The sequence below is a fragment of the Bubalus bubalis genome, chromosome 9, assembly GCF_019923935.1.
Source record: "Bubalus bubalis isolate 160015118507 breed Murrah chromosome 9, NDDB_SH_1, whole genome shotgun sequence".
Lineage (NCBI taxonomy): Eukaryota > Metazoa > Chordata > Mammalia > Artiodactyla > Bovidae > Bubalus > Bubalus bubalis.
Window position 1 is genome coordinate 105,629,571 of NC_059165.1, and position 15,113 is coordinate 105,644,683.

General features: G+C 55.0%; 1 protein-coding gene across 1 annotated transcript in view; it reads right to left on the reverse strand.

Moving 5' to 3' along the window:
• The window catches only part of ELL (elongation factor for RNA polymerase II), a 79,384-nt gene that overhangs the window by 29,364 nt on the left and 34,907 nt on the right, over nucleotides 1–15,113 (reverse strand). The gene's annotated exons all lie outside the window — the stretch shown is intronic.

The window sequence follows — 15,113 nt, forward strand, 5'->3', positions numbered from 1 at the left end:
AAACTACATGTGTTGAAAATGACAGGAAAAGTCACCGGAGCAGGGTTTTGACGGATCAGTAAGAGCTCCTCAGATGGCCCAGGGGCCAGGGCTGAAGGTACATGAGAGGCAACGCGCAGCGCTTCACCATCCTCCCGCAAACCGGCCCCAGCCCAGGCCATCCCGCCCAGAGGGGCTCCACGCTGAACGGAACTGTGCGGGGGGAGCACCGCCCGCCAGGAGGCAGGCTGATGAGGAGATGCCCTCCACCCCAAGGCCCTGACAGGACACAACCCAACGCTGCCCAGCTCCCACGTCACAGCTTCAGAGCAGCTTGTCCCTATGCTTGGGGCAGCGGAATTTCCAAATGTCACAGGAAAAAAATACACCAAAAAACTCTACTAATTTAAGCTTTAGCTATTCAGAGATCAGCCTTCTGGTGGGATTTTAGAAAGAACACGGATCCAGATGGAGGGCACACTTCTCTTTCTCATTTATCCTGGGCCCTTGGCACTTTCTGTGTAGCTGACCTCACCCCACAGGGTGGTGCTGGTTCATCACGACGACCCCCTCCCCTCCATCTTCAAACCCACAGGGCCCAAATCAGCCTCTGGGCCTGTGGTTCTCCTCAGCTTTCCTCCACGTGGCAGCCTAGATCTTGGGCTCGCCAGTCTTCAATAGAGCCCACCTCTCAGGCCTCCGCCCCAGGGCCCCCAGGTGTAAGGGAGGCCCCACCACCTGGACCCCAGGTCCAGTCTGCAGTGACTGTCTGTCTGCTCTGCACGCAGAATGTCAGGCCCACCGTGGGCCCAGGGTGGGCAGAGCAGCTACACACACAGGGGAGAGCCAAGCAGCAGGCGGGCTGGCCTCTCAGTGCCTGTGACCTGTCAGACCGCCGGGCAGGTGTCCACAGGTGAGGGGGACCGCGCTCAGCCAGCCTGGACCATGGGGGCCACACGCTCACCCTGCTCGGCTTACAGGGGCCTCCCCTTTGGCCAAGAGTCTCCAAAGACTTCACTCATGCACCTGGAGCAGACCTGAGCGGTCACACCCAGCTCCGGCACTCACCTCCACAGAATCAGACACCCCAGAAGCTAGCCACACTTTTTTTTCTTAATTTGAGAAAGACTAAAAACATTTTTAAATTTTTTTTTATATCTAAGAAAGAATGTCAGGATTTATTTTATTTTGGGGGTCTTAGCCCCTGACCCGTGCCCCTACAGTAAGGATCGAGCCCACATACTGTGCACTGGAAGATGGAGTCTTAACCACTGGGCCAGGGGGAGTCCCCACTCGACACTTTCAAAGCACATCACGCCTCACTGCCACGAGGGCAGACACAGCACGTCCTCCAGCCCCTGCAGGTGCAAGGGCTACTGCGTTGCTGAGACAGGGGCCAGGCTCCCTTCACGGCAGGCTCGAGACCAGATGACCTGTCCCCTAAACCATGGTCAGACTGCTGCCTGGAATGCAGTTCACAGGATTAGAGGGGCAGCACCAGGGGGGCCCCGTCTAGCTGGGCCCTTGGAGATGCAACATTTAAGCAGCCTTTGCTTGGAACTAGGTTAAAGACAGAGGCCCAAAAGAAGATCTGCAGGTGGCCAGTAAGCACGGGAGAAGCCATGTCTCGTCGGTGCGGTGCAGACTACTCAGGCGCCTACTGGGATAGCTAAAGGAAGAAAGATGACACCCGAACCCTCGTCCCTTACTGGTGGGAGCGTACAAGGTCCTGTAGAGAAGCCAGCAGGTATTTCAATATCCATTAACTCGGCTGCGTCAGGCCCTAGCTGCAGCACGCAGGACCTCTGCTGCAGGGCACAGACTAGCTGAGGCACACAGGCTCAGTACCTGTGACGCACCGCGTAGCTGTTCCACAGCACGCGGAATCTCAGTCCCCTGACCAGGGATTGAACCCACATCCCCTGCACAGTAAGGCAGATTCTTAACCACTGAGCCACCTGGCGGTGGAGTCCCCTGGCAGTTTCTTAAAAGGTTTAACACAGTTATCACGTGACCCACCAATTCCAATTCCTAGGAATATACCCAAGAGAAATGAAAACATAGGAATGCACAAAAACATACATAAATGTGCACAGCAGAAATAACTCTTTACTTCCCTGGTGGCTCAGCAGTAAAGAGTCACCTGACAATGCAGGAGACACAGGTTTGATCCCTGGGTCGGGAAGATCCCCTGGAGAAGGAAATGGCAACCCACTCCAGTATTCTTGCCTGGGAAATCCCCTGGACAGAAAAGCCTGATGGGCTACAGTCCATGAGGTGGCAAAGAGTCGGATAGGACTTAGTGACTAAACAACATTCAAAAAATAGCCAATAACCCAAATGTCCATCAGTTGGTAGAGAAACTAAATACTACCTAGAAATAAAAAGAAATGAACTCCCCAGTGGACAGGACACGGACAAACCTTAAAGCCACCAGCTAAATGAGAGAAGCCCAATGTAGAACGCCATACAACGGATGACCCCACCTATGTAAATTTCCAGAAAAGGCCAAATTAACGAGAGAGCACAACTGTGAGAGCCTGAAGTGGAGAGTGGCTGCAGACGGGCTGGAGGGAACTTCTTGGGTGGAGTGTTAACACTCTTGACTCTACACCTAAAGTGGGCGTAAGTTCTATGAGCTGTCAACGACCCCTAGAGCACTCTGGAGCCTCATGTGGGCGCTGAGGAACGTCACCTGAACATACAGAGAATTACTGAATAGGCGGGGGGAGACTCTTGTCTCTTAACCAGTGTCAGTCAGCAGCGATGCAAAGTGAATGAAGGGAGACAGCAGGGCAGGGCCCATGAGAAGGCTGCCGAGAGGGCAGCCGACACACCAGGGCAGAGCGGCGCCCCCCACCCTTACGGAGCTCTCTAGCGCCCCACCTGGCCCCAAAGCCAAGAAGGCAGGCTGCCCTCGCTGGGGAGCAGCAGGTGTAAACTTGGAGCAGAGACACGGGGTGCCACAGAAGCAAAGGGCTCGCAGCACCTGGTTCTCACGCCCTCAGCCCAGACCCCCAGAACCCAGCCCGGGGCTCACCGCAGCACGCCTAGTCATTCACTCACCAAGGGCACTGCGAGTAAGATTTTATACCGCAGGGAAGCTGGCCAAGGCTAAAGCTCAAGCTAAAAGGACCGCGATGCCAAGAGGGCTGGTCTCCAGTGTGTGTCCCCGTGTCGCCCGACTTTCATCACAGAACCAGGCTCTGGGCCACAGGGGTTCTCGTAGTGTCTCCTCCCTCCAGCAGGAGGACCAGGCCAGGTCAGTCCTGTTAACAACAGAGCAATTCACTCATACCATCGTGCATACACAAACACACACACGAGTGACCCCCACACTCAAGTCACCTGTCTATAGCCATTAGCAAGAGACACCACACGGAAACCTAAATTACACCAGCCCCTGTGGCAGGCAGAGAGGACAGGAGCCCCATTTGGAAGATCTTAGAACAAAAGGAGGAGTCAATAACACTTGGTCAGTGACTGAGGTGTATTCCTTTTTTTTGGCCATGCCCCATGGCTTATGGGATCCTAGCTCTCTGACCGAAGATGGAACCCACACTTTCGGCAGTAAAAGCGTGACGTTTTCACTTCACGACCACTCGACCACCAGGGAATTCCCCTGAGGTATGTGCTTGTCTGTCTGTTCATTGACTGATCGGCTGCAGCCGGAGGCTTGTGAGATCTCAGTTCTCCAAGCAGGGGTTGCGGCTGGGCCCTCAGCAGTGGAAGCATGGAGTTCAAACCATTGTTCCACCAGGGCATTTCCCCTCCTGAGGTGCATTCTAATGGCACTCAGCCCTTGCTGCTCAACAGCAGTCAAAAACACATCTGCTGGCACCAGAGGGTCCACCCGTGGCTCTCATCCTCGGTCTTGGGGGCGATAGCCTTGACCTTCTGTGTGGGCCGTTCCAGCCGGGGTGCCTGTCAGTAAGCTGCCTGCTCACCACTGCGCGCCCAGCCAGGTTTCCAGGAGGCAGCGCTGGCACTGGCCGGGGCGCCTCTCCAAGGGTTGCAGGAGCCTCTGCTTTTGGAGTGCCCTTCGCACTGGCACGTGACCATCCATCTCACCTGTCACGGATCTCAGGCTCGGAGGCCCAGTGACATTTTAATGAACCACAACAAAATTAAAACTGTTACAAGAAAAGGAAATTTCCTGAAGAGTTCTAAAATGTACTAAAATTACTTGTGTGTCTTCAACACCGACCAAAGTGGCCTTTGGCACGTACTGTTCTGTTGTGAAGATGCTGTCTGTTTTAGATCAAAGTAAGGTTTCTCCTTTCTTTTCTGAACGTTTGTTTATCTGGCTGCACCCTCTCCGCTGCAGCACTCAGGATCTTCAGTCTTCACTGTGGCATGTGACACGTCTAGTTCCCTGACCAGGGGTTGAACCCAGGCCCCCAACACTGGAAGCACAGCCTTAGCCACTGGACCACCAGCGAAGTTCCAGGCTTTTATTTTGTCAAACCAAAGTTTACAGATATTTACTGTGAAGCAAATACACTTCATCTGAATGACTCAAAGTGCATCCAGCCCTATTACCTCCAAGAACCTACTGGAAGGAAGCTGGTTGCATGATAACTTGCCAGCTTTCTCCCTTCCCTCTGAGTCACGTTCCAAGTGGGGCAGGTAGGCTAAGGGGAACCCCAAGTGCCATGGGTCCCTGTGCCATATGGGTCGGTCACACTGTCAGAGGGGGCTCCCGGCCCCTGGGAACGTGGCCCCATTTCCTCCCTCCACTGTTATACCAGGCAGGGCAGGACCACCTGGGTTTCTTCCTGCACCAACCAGCAAGCTGTGGTAGGTGCCAACAGGGACTCTCAGGTGAGAGGTTTCTGGGTGTCCACTGGGTTTGCTCAGGACACACACTCCACCATCAGAGGCGGGGGCCTGACCCCAGCAGCTGGCCACTGGGCCAGTGGGGGCAGGAGCGGCTGCAGGTCTGCTTGGACCGCGTGCAGGTCTGACGCTGGCCGTTCCCGAAGGCTCTGGAAAACCCTGGGCCGAGCAGCCTCAAGGCCCCAGGCCAACAACTTCCAAACTCCTACAGGCAGGACACTGAAAGCCAAAGGCCTAGGATCCCTGATAAAAAGCCCGCCTGCACCTCCCTCGACTTAAGCCTCCATGGCTGGTGATGGCTCGGACCCCCAGAACCATCCTGAGTGGGGGGCAACCCAGGACCAGGGCACATGGCTCCCGGGAGCATGGGCTGTGGGTCCCAGGCTGAGAGCTGCATTTTAGGCTTGTTATCGCTAAACTCTATCACAAACCTCAAGGATCAGAAAAGGTCAAAGGACTTGCCCAAACCCACACAGGGCCAGGAGCCAACTCCACCTGTCACCTCCAAGGTTCTCTGCAGGGATGGTACACACACTCGCAGGCTCCTTTTCTCAGAGGAGGACTTGGAAGCTGACCCCAGGAGGATACAGCTGCAGTCACCTCCAACATTTTATCTGGAGATTTCTGTGTTTAGGTCGGTGATGCATGCCCTGGAGATTTCTGTGTTTAGGTCTGTGATGCACGCCCTCCACTCCGAGGGGCAGGCCTTTCCACCCAGGGAGGCCACGATGGGCCACCCAAGCCCAGGAGATATTCACTGATGGATGGAAGAGCAAACGGACAGAGGGCAGTCCTGCTGAATCTTCTCGGGTTCTTCCCAAGCAGGCACGCATGTCAGGGCCACACAAGCCACCCACCGGTGACAACCAGGGTGCCGGACAGAACACACAAGCATGCTCGCAAAGTGAACACGGGCAGCACAGGCCAGACACCCTGCAAGAAGCGAAAGGGCCAGGGGAGCCTCCTGAGGCTGCTAGGCTCACTGCCTAGAGAAGCCTCTGGACCGTGGTGGGAAGGCTGACGGAACCGGAAGTGCGGGCAGAGGCCCATGAAGGAGAGATGATGCAGAGACTGCTCCTGGCACCAGCACGGGGCCTGAGCTGCTGCAGAGGAAGGCTTCAGGACTCTCGCTGCGGTGGGGCCCCAAGCCTGGGGTCAAGAGATGCCATCCACAGCCAGCTCAGAGGAGTCCTCCCTGTACCCCGTTCGGTAGTGGAGCTCAACGAGCCCTCATTTAAGGGCTTCTCTCATTCCTCTTACTAAGGAATTTCAAAAGCAAGCTTCCCCAAGATCAGCTGATCCACCGCTAACCAAACTGCCTGTCAGTAGCCAGAACCGTCAGGCTCTAAGAAAAGACAACCAAATCCAGCACACGATCCCATGAACTCTGCAACACTCAGTACCCCAGACCAAAAGCCTTCAGATGTGGGAAGCTGTAGGAAAACGTGAGAAACATCAGTCAACGGAAACAGACCCAGAAAGGACAGAAAAGATGGCATTATCAGACAAGCGTTTCACTTAGAGCAACTATTCTAAACTTAAAATGCTCGCGAACTTAAAGGGAAACTTGAACTGATGCAAAGAAGAATACGAAGTGCCAGAGCTCTCGAGCCACACAGAGCTCCTTGAGCTGAGAAATGCAGGATCTTGAGGCACTGAGTGGGATTAATAGTAGACACTGAAGAAAAGGTTAGTGAATCTGATGACAAGGCAACAGAAATGTATCCAAAATGAATCACACAGGGAAAAAAAATCTATTAGGAAAAGGAACAAAGCCTTGGTCAACTGCTGGACAGTACTAAGAAATCCATTATACATGTAACTGGAATCCCAAGGCCATGGTATCCAAAGAAATAATGGCCTCAAACCTCCAAATGTGACAAAGATCCAAAGAACTCCAGCAGGAAAAGAAAGAGCCACATGGCAACACACCTTGCAAATTAGCGCAGCAGCTGACTGAGGCCCACAATCGGAGAAGCTAAGATAAAACTCACAAGATCAAATGTGAGAAACAAGCTCAGAGACCACAGAAGACATCTGCAAACTATGGAGGAAAGAAGACCGCCAGTCTAACATCCCATACACAGTGTGAAGAGACGGTAACATCAAGATTGGTTCAGACAAAGGGGGACAGACTCTGCTTGCAGCACCTCTGCACTATGAGGAAGGTTCTGGAAGCTCTCTAGGAAGAACTGATAGTGACACCAGATGGGCAGGCAGATCTGCACAGAGGATGAAGAAGGCTGGGTTATGGTGAGCATGTATGAACATGAAAGACTTCTTCGTCATGATGCTTCTGTAAAAGGCTCGACAGGTTAAGGTGTAAATAACGGGAACGACGTGCGGGACTGGCACGTGCAGCACTGAACGGGTGGCACCCGGGTGCAAGGATGGGGGCTGGGGGGTAGCAGCAGGCTGTCCAAGGGTCCTGACTCCGTCTGATCCACTGGAGGGCGTGGTCTCCAGGTGCCAGAGCTGACCCTGATCTCCCTGCACCTCGGCTCTGGGGTGCAGAGCAGATGCACTCGAATATTTGCCTGCTGGACACGCTGAATGCGACACTTCCGGCCTGACTGGATCATTGTCCTGTTTCTGCGCCCAAGGGGTACTGCCCAAGCCTTGAGGCTGAGGGCAGAGCGCACACGGCATGGGGAGACACAGCTGAGACACTGAGCTGGATGCAGGCCGCAAGGGGGGCAAAGACCGCGGCCGTGGTGAGAAGGCACAGTGTATGGCACAGCCGCAATGTGAGGGGGACAGGGTTCCCCTGGGCTTGTGCCCCCAGAAGAACCACCAGGCTCTTCTGAGGATGCAGGAGAGCCCGCCTCGGAGGTGTCCTCATAGCAGCATCAGGGTCAGCCTCCAGACCCGCCCAGCCTGGCCTGGCCCCCGGGGCACGAGGGCTCACCAGGCAAACACGGCCTTCCTTTCTGCTGCAGGGCGGACAGCGCACAGGGTCAGGGACACACCGCCTGTCCGGGAGCCCCACCACTCTGTCACCGCCCCTGCAGGTCGGTGGGCCAGAACCGCTCATTTCCCTGCTCCCTGGGAGCAGCTTTCGGGTCAGCCCCAGACTGTGACCAGCAAGCAGGCAAGTAATGTAATTCCCGTGACACCCCTGTCCAGGCTCAACACGGCCCATTTGCATGCCTCTCGCTCTCGGCACTTGCACGGGTGATGCCTCAGGCTGGCAGCATTACACACGACACATGGCGTCTCCTCAGACCCTCTGAGGGCTCACACCGCTCACCGCAGGCTCACAGGCCACACACCCCTCTGGGGCCAAGCTGTCCACCGTGGCACCACCTGAGCAGCAGGCGCTGACCCCTGCACGGGCCCTGTCAGCACCCCGAGTGGCAGGACACCGTTTCCCATGAGCAGTGCAGGGGGATGAGACCAGGAGCTTCTCGGGGCCAGTGGCACTGCGCATGCCGAGGTGCGGCTGAGAGCTAGGGCTAAGTTGGGAGGCTTGGCAGGGCTGAGCAGTGGGAAGGCCTCCACACGGCAGGGCAGGGGGTGTCCACACCCCGAGGTCACTCAGCACCCAGAATACTCCATACGACTTGGATGAAGAAACCCATGTAATAAAGATGTTGATGGACGTAAAAAAATACAGAATGGGCAGAGGACAGTGCCAGGCAGGGAAACAGGAGGGCCTGAGGTGCGGCGGGGCAGGCGTGAGCACTGGCCTTAGATTCCTCTTGCCTAAGATGGAGCAAGGAGAGGGTGAGGAGGAACTTGATGGCCGAAATCCCCTCCTCTCCCCATGAAGAAGGCTTCAAGGGTGAAGCAACAGGAAGTGGCTTACGAAACCCACCTCCAGGTCTAGCGACCAGTTTGCAGGAAGCGCAGTGGCTAAGGCATCCAGTTATGCTTGTGGGTCTCACTGGGTGACTCTGCCCGGGGACACTGGCCACGTCCAGAGACACGTTTGGGTGTCAGCACTTGGATGTAGGGCGCTGCTCCTGGCATCTGACAGAAGACCCTGCCCAGCAGACTACAGTGCGCAGGGCAGCCCCACCACCAAGTCACCCAGCCCCAGACACCAGTGGAGCCAAGGCCGAGAAGCCCTGAGCGAGCAGGCGGAAAGCAACGAGGACAGCAACTGGCAGAGCCGAATGTGGGAAATTCCACGGGACCAATGAGCTAGCTTCTTCAGTGAGAGCCTCCAGGGAAAGAAGAGCAGAGTGCTGAAGCCACCACAGACTGGCGGGACTGTCCCGAGTGGCTCTGTGTGGATGCTACTTGACCTAGTCCCAGCAAGGGTGCTCTCAGGGAGCGGCACAGAGGCGATGTCTGAAACACACACGTCTGTATCTCTTGAAATTCAACACAGTGACTGAAAAAAGCCACGGGCGAGATGAAAAGACACCTGGGCTTGTTCTAAAGATGTTCTATCAAAACCAAAGAAACCAAAAATGGGGAGATGAGGGCACCAGGCAAAGCTGAGAAGAAGGTCACAGCTCAGAGGGTGAGACCGAATCTCAGTCCGGGGGCAGTTGTCCTTCTCAGCCCTGTCCCATCAACCCCAGAACACTTCCAGGTGAAAGGTTTACCCGGCCCAGCCCTCACCGGCACAGAGCAGCCAGGGCAGGGTCCCGTCTGTGAGCACAGACCAGTGTGTCCGCAGGGAGAAAGGGGCCGAGGCGGAAGGAGCGTTGTGCTCAGGGCAGATCTGGACACAGCGGCAGGATGCTCAGCGCCGACTGAGCGTGGGGAGCGGTACCCAACACCGCCCTCCAGGTCCTCCACTGCCCACCAGGGGGTGCTGACCGTGCCCAGGCAGCACCTTCCCTGTGGCCTGAGGCCCTCGTAACTCAGAGGTGCCTGCACAAAGTGATGAAGCCGAAGGCTTCTGCCTCTTCTTGAAGAGTTTGTCTTTCCAACTCTATGAAGCACAGAGTTCCTGAGCTGATTCTTCAGAGCTGGGATGCCCCTTCCCCTGGGCAGTGTGTGGTCAGCAAAGGGGGAGGTTAAGTCCTGAGACAAGGCCTGGCTGCTAACCTCCTGGCAACTGCCCACCACCCCACACACCCATTTCCAGTAAAGCAGAGACGATTGGGAAACGCCTTTCAGGAATCCTTCCTGCGGCTTCCTGGCAGGTTCCAAGGGGATGGCAAGGCCGTGGAGAGTTTAGACTGTGGCGTCGGGGACCAAGAGGGGGGCCTTTCTGTGAACCACAGGCAGGAAGAAAGGCCTGGGATGCAGCCCCAGCTCAGTGCAGTGGGCGAGGCCAGCTCAGGGCCAGGCTGGGAAACCTGAGTGGACACACAGATTCTACCCTTCCTGGCTGAGCGCAGAGATCAAGGGCGTGGCAGGCCAGCACCAGGGCTCACAGCAGCTCCTCCCTTTAGCTGGGAGGACAGCACAACATTCATAATTAAGTGAAGGGACACCTAAGGCAAGAAAAAAGGGATTCTGGACGGGAGCCAGGTGTAAATCAGGACCCATGTTGGTTGCCAGCAAACAAATATTTGTGTCAAAATATGCGTCACCAAAGAACACAGAAAGCTTAGGGGAAAAAAAATTTAATTTAAGACATCTTAGGGATTAGAAAAACGGATGTAAATCACCCGTAACTGGCCCTGACCCTGCCGTGCGTTTGCTTTGCTCTTCCTGGATGAGCGAATCGACACAGCCAGCACTGGACGGCCCACCTCCCTTTCTGCTGGAATTTCCACGGGCCCACCTGGACGCCACCTCTCCCCTCACCCCCAGCGACCTCCAATCTGGGTCCTGGCCCTGCGGGCGCACCTCTTCTACATGGTCACACCAGTGGGGTCACACTGTATTAGCTTTTCTGTGGCTATGGAACAAGCCACAACAAACGTGGTGGTTTACACCGACAGAAATGCATTTATTCCCTGGGTCCTGGAGGCCGAGGTCGGGCTGTCACCCGCAGGGCTGCACCCCCGCTGAGCGCGCCAGAGGAGGTGCCGTCCCTGACTCGTCCAACTCTGACAGCCCCAGGCATCCGTGGCTTCTGGACACACCACTCCAATCTTAGGGTCACATCACCTCCTTCTCTTCTGACTGCTTCAAATCTCTCTCTGCTCTCAAAAGATCACTTGTGATCACATTTAGGGCCCAAGAATCCTGGATAATCCCATCTCTGAACGCTTAACTTAAAAAAAAAATTTTTTTTCCTGGCTTTTTTTGGTGTCTAAATATAGATTTACATGTATCAATCTTTTTTAACTTTTTAAAGCTCTTTATTGAATGAATTTGAGCAAACTCTAAGAGAGTGGAGAACAGAGGAGCCTTGTGGGCTGCAGTCCGTGGGGTCAAAGAGTCAGACACGACTTAATGACTGAACAATGCAACAAAGTGAATAAGTCTTTAAATCCCACAGTGCTTTACAATTTTCAAAAGCTTCATATACATGGTTTCATATAATCCCAGAACAACCCTTTCTGTAAAATCCCCTATTCCTATCTGCTCCTCCTCATTCCCTCTCCTCACTGGTAATCACTAGCGTGCTCTCTATAACTGTGAATCAGCTAAAGAATCCTTAACATTTTCTTATCCGCAAAATCCTTTTTTTCATGTAAGACCAAATTCACAGGTTCCAGGGGTTAAGACTTGGACATCTACTGGGGGTCCTTATGCAGCTGACTTTATGCTAAAGCCTCTGACTGTGTGGATCACAACAAACTGAAGAAAATTCTTCAAGAGATGGGTACCAGACCACTTTACCTGCCTCCTCAGAAACCTGTATGCAGGTCAAGAAGCAACAGTTAGAAACGGACATGGAATCAACTTCCATCAACATTCACATGCAGGTTCTGTGCAGACATGCGTTTTCATTTCGCCTGATGAACAGCCAGAAGCACAGGCTGGATCTTAGTGGCAAGTGCATGTTTAACCTCATGAGACCTGCCCCCATCCGTGCCAGGACTTAGTGTTCTTGGGTTTTCTACCTGAGCCATGCTCCTAGCTATGAAGTGGCATCCCGCGGTTTCAACTTGCATTTCCCTAATGACTGATGTCGTGAAGAACGTTCTCATGGACAAATCTGCCATCCCGCATCTTTATGGAGAAGCTATACAAATCTCCAACGCATTTTTTAAAAACTGGGTCAACTTTTCACTACTGCATTTTGAGAGTTCTTCATATATTCTAGATACTCAAGGTTTAGCAGATGACTTTTACGAAGATTTCCCTCCCAGTCTGTGGCTTGTCCTTTCGTTCTCTTAACAATGTCCTTCAAAGAGCAATTACAGACTCTGATAAAGTGCACTTGACAATTTTTTTGCTCCACGGCTCACACACCAATAGTCAACAAGTCTAGGCCTAGGCCACGTGGAAGCAAGACCCCTCCCCGCCAGGCTTCCTGTGTCCCCACGTGTCAGCCCAGCCAACTGCCCAGGTGCCCAAAGCAGTGATGCTACAGGCGGGTGAGTCGCGCCACAGGGGCTGTCGAGACTCCGGGAGGGCAAAAGGAGCCGCGGGGCAGCAGCGCCTGACAGGCGCTCTACTTGGATGTGGGTGCGTGGGGGGCCTCCGAAGCCTGACTGGAGGTGGGATGCACGGACTCGCTGGGCACAGGCTCCTCATGGAAATCACAGCCATATGAACGTGATGACTTGTGGTATCACGAACAGCCGACCTCCATCAGGAAACTCACTCTCATCTTCAACTACTCATAGATATCAGGGTTCTTGTTGTTATGACTGAGGAAAACGAACTCCAGAGCGGGGACAGGGCTGTGGGAGGTCCCAGGGCAGGGCTGGGGTCCCCACTTCACAGCAGAGCTGACCCCAACCTCAAAGGAAGACCAGTCGTGGGCGCTGACACAGTTCATTAGACTATCCCAATCCTACAATTTACTCTTTGTGAAACACACATGATGTGACAGGATGAAACAAACATTCATTAAACTATTAACTCTTCACATTAAAGTGCTCCTAGGGCTGCCCTGGTGGTCCAGTGGTGAAGAAACCACTTGTGACGCAAGGTACATAGGTTCGATCCCTGGTTCGGGGAATATCCCACATGCCGTGGGGAACCAAGCCCGTAATCCACAGCTACGAGCCCATGTGCAGCACCCACTGAAGCCCTCTCACTCAGAGCCTGTGCTTTGCAACGGGAGAAACCCATGTATCATACATTCTAGATACTTTAGCTTTAGCAGATGACTTTTACAAAGATTTTCCTCCCCGTCTGCGGCTTGTCCTTTCGTTCTGTTAACAACATCCTTCAAAGAGCAATTACAGACTCCAATAAAGTGGCACAACCAGAGAGCAGCCCCATTTGCTGCACCTGGAGAAGAGCCCACAGGCAACAGTGAAGACCTAGCGCAGCCAGTAACAGATAAATAAAAATAAGCATGCATTTCTAAGTGGCTCTGTTCCACTGAGCCCTGTTCCATCCACGGCTGCTGGCAGCACATCCCAGGCCTGGCCCCAGGGAAGTGTGGCTGCCGTGAGCCACCAGCCCCTGCCACCGCACCGAGCTCTGCAACCCACGCCTGCGCCAGGCCCTCTTTTCAACACCTCTGCCTCATTACTATCCCATCTTTCCCATCTGCCTTTCCTCAAATAGAAAAATGAAGGAGCCGCCCCACATCAGTACCTGCTGCACGCCCCCAGCACACGCAGCCTGCAGCACTGGGCACGGGCTGTGGAGGGCCAGGCCCACGCGCTGGGCTCGGTCCCTGGTCCCCACGGCAGTGCAGGCGGCCAAACCGCGGGTCTCGTCTCCTCTGCCACCCGGGCCCTGCGCGCACGGAGCGAGCTGTGCACGAACAGCACCACATCTTGGGGATTGCAGCCCGCGCCCTGGTTCCGCCCCGGGGACCTGAGCCCCTGCTCCCAGCAGAGGCCCACCCCAGAGTGCGTCCTTGGCCTCATCCCACTCTCTCCCTGGGAGCCCTGATGAGGCTAATGGGAGCCCTGGGGAAATGGACAAGTGGGCGGGACAGTGCACAGGGCGCTCTGCACCGACGTGCTCCTGATGCGCCTCGCCAGGAGCCTATGTGCTGAGCGGGCTTGTTTTTCCTCTTTTTTAAAAACTGTACTTGTTTTTTTATTTTTGGCTACGCTGGGTCTTCCTTGCTGTGAGCGGGCTTTCTCTAGCTGCAGTGAGTGGGGCTCCTCTCTAGCTGTGCCGTGTGGACTTCTCACTGAGGTGGCTTCTCTTGGCGTGGAGCACGGGCTCTAGGTGGGTGGGCTGCAACAGCTGTGGAGCACGGGCTTAGCGCCCCCGGTCTGTGGAACCTTCCCACACCAGGGATCAAACCCGTGTCCCCTGCATTGGCAGGAGGATTCTCAGCCACCGGACCACCAGGGAAGCCCTATTTTTCCTTTTTAATTGCTTAATAAAACTTATCAACAGGCCCTGAGCTTGATACCAAACTTCACCCTGCCCAAACCTGTCTTTCGCCCACAGCCTGGGAACACCATGACAAAACACACACACACACACCCCCACCCAGACAGCAGTGACTAGGATGGAATCTTCTAGCAGAGGAAGCTGAGGGCCTGACCTAGATGGCCCAGGCCCTCTGGGGGTGCAGCCCAGGATGTGGGCTGCCCGGATGCTCTGCATCTCAGCACAGGGCTCAGCTCAAGTTTCTCCCTTCTCATCTTCTACAAAGTGCCCCAGATCCGTCCCAGGAGATGCAGGCACAAGTCGCAGAAAAACAAAAGCCGTGGCTGAGAACTCAGCCTTCTCCTCCCTTTAGGATGACACCCTCCCACCCCACCCCACAGCCTCCAGCTGGTGCCTACAGCAGGGTCCCTCACTCGCATCCACTTTTAATGCGCACACACACACACACACAGCAAGCCAGGAGCTGCCGGGTCAGGGACCCGCATGCCCAGCCTAGGAGCTCTCTCAGCATCAGTCCCACGAGGTTACCTTGGACACGCTCCAAGCTCCCACACCTCTGCGCCCCAGCAGCCTCCAGCAGCCGCGGGCGCCGGCTTCGCCTGCTCAGCACGCCCCGCAGCCGACACTGTAGCGCTGACTGCGCCTGGCCATGCCCCTTTTGCGACCCCATGGCTACAGCCTGCCAGGCTCCTCTGTCCACGTTCATGGAATTTTCCAGGCAAGAACAGTGCAGTGCCTTGCCATGTGCTTCTCCAGGAGACCTTTCAGACTCAGGGTTTGAACCAGCAACTCTTTCATCTCCAGCGCTGGCGGGTGGGTTCTTCCACTGCGCTCCCTGGGAAGCCACCACGTTGCTGGAATAAATCCTAACTGCTCAGGAATAGAGAAGGCCCCACCACGCAGACCCTGCCTTGAACACCCCACCACTCACCAGCTGGGGACCCCAGGGAAGGGGACTGCCT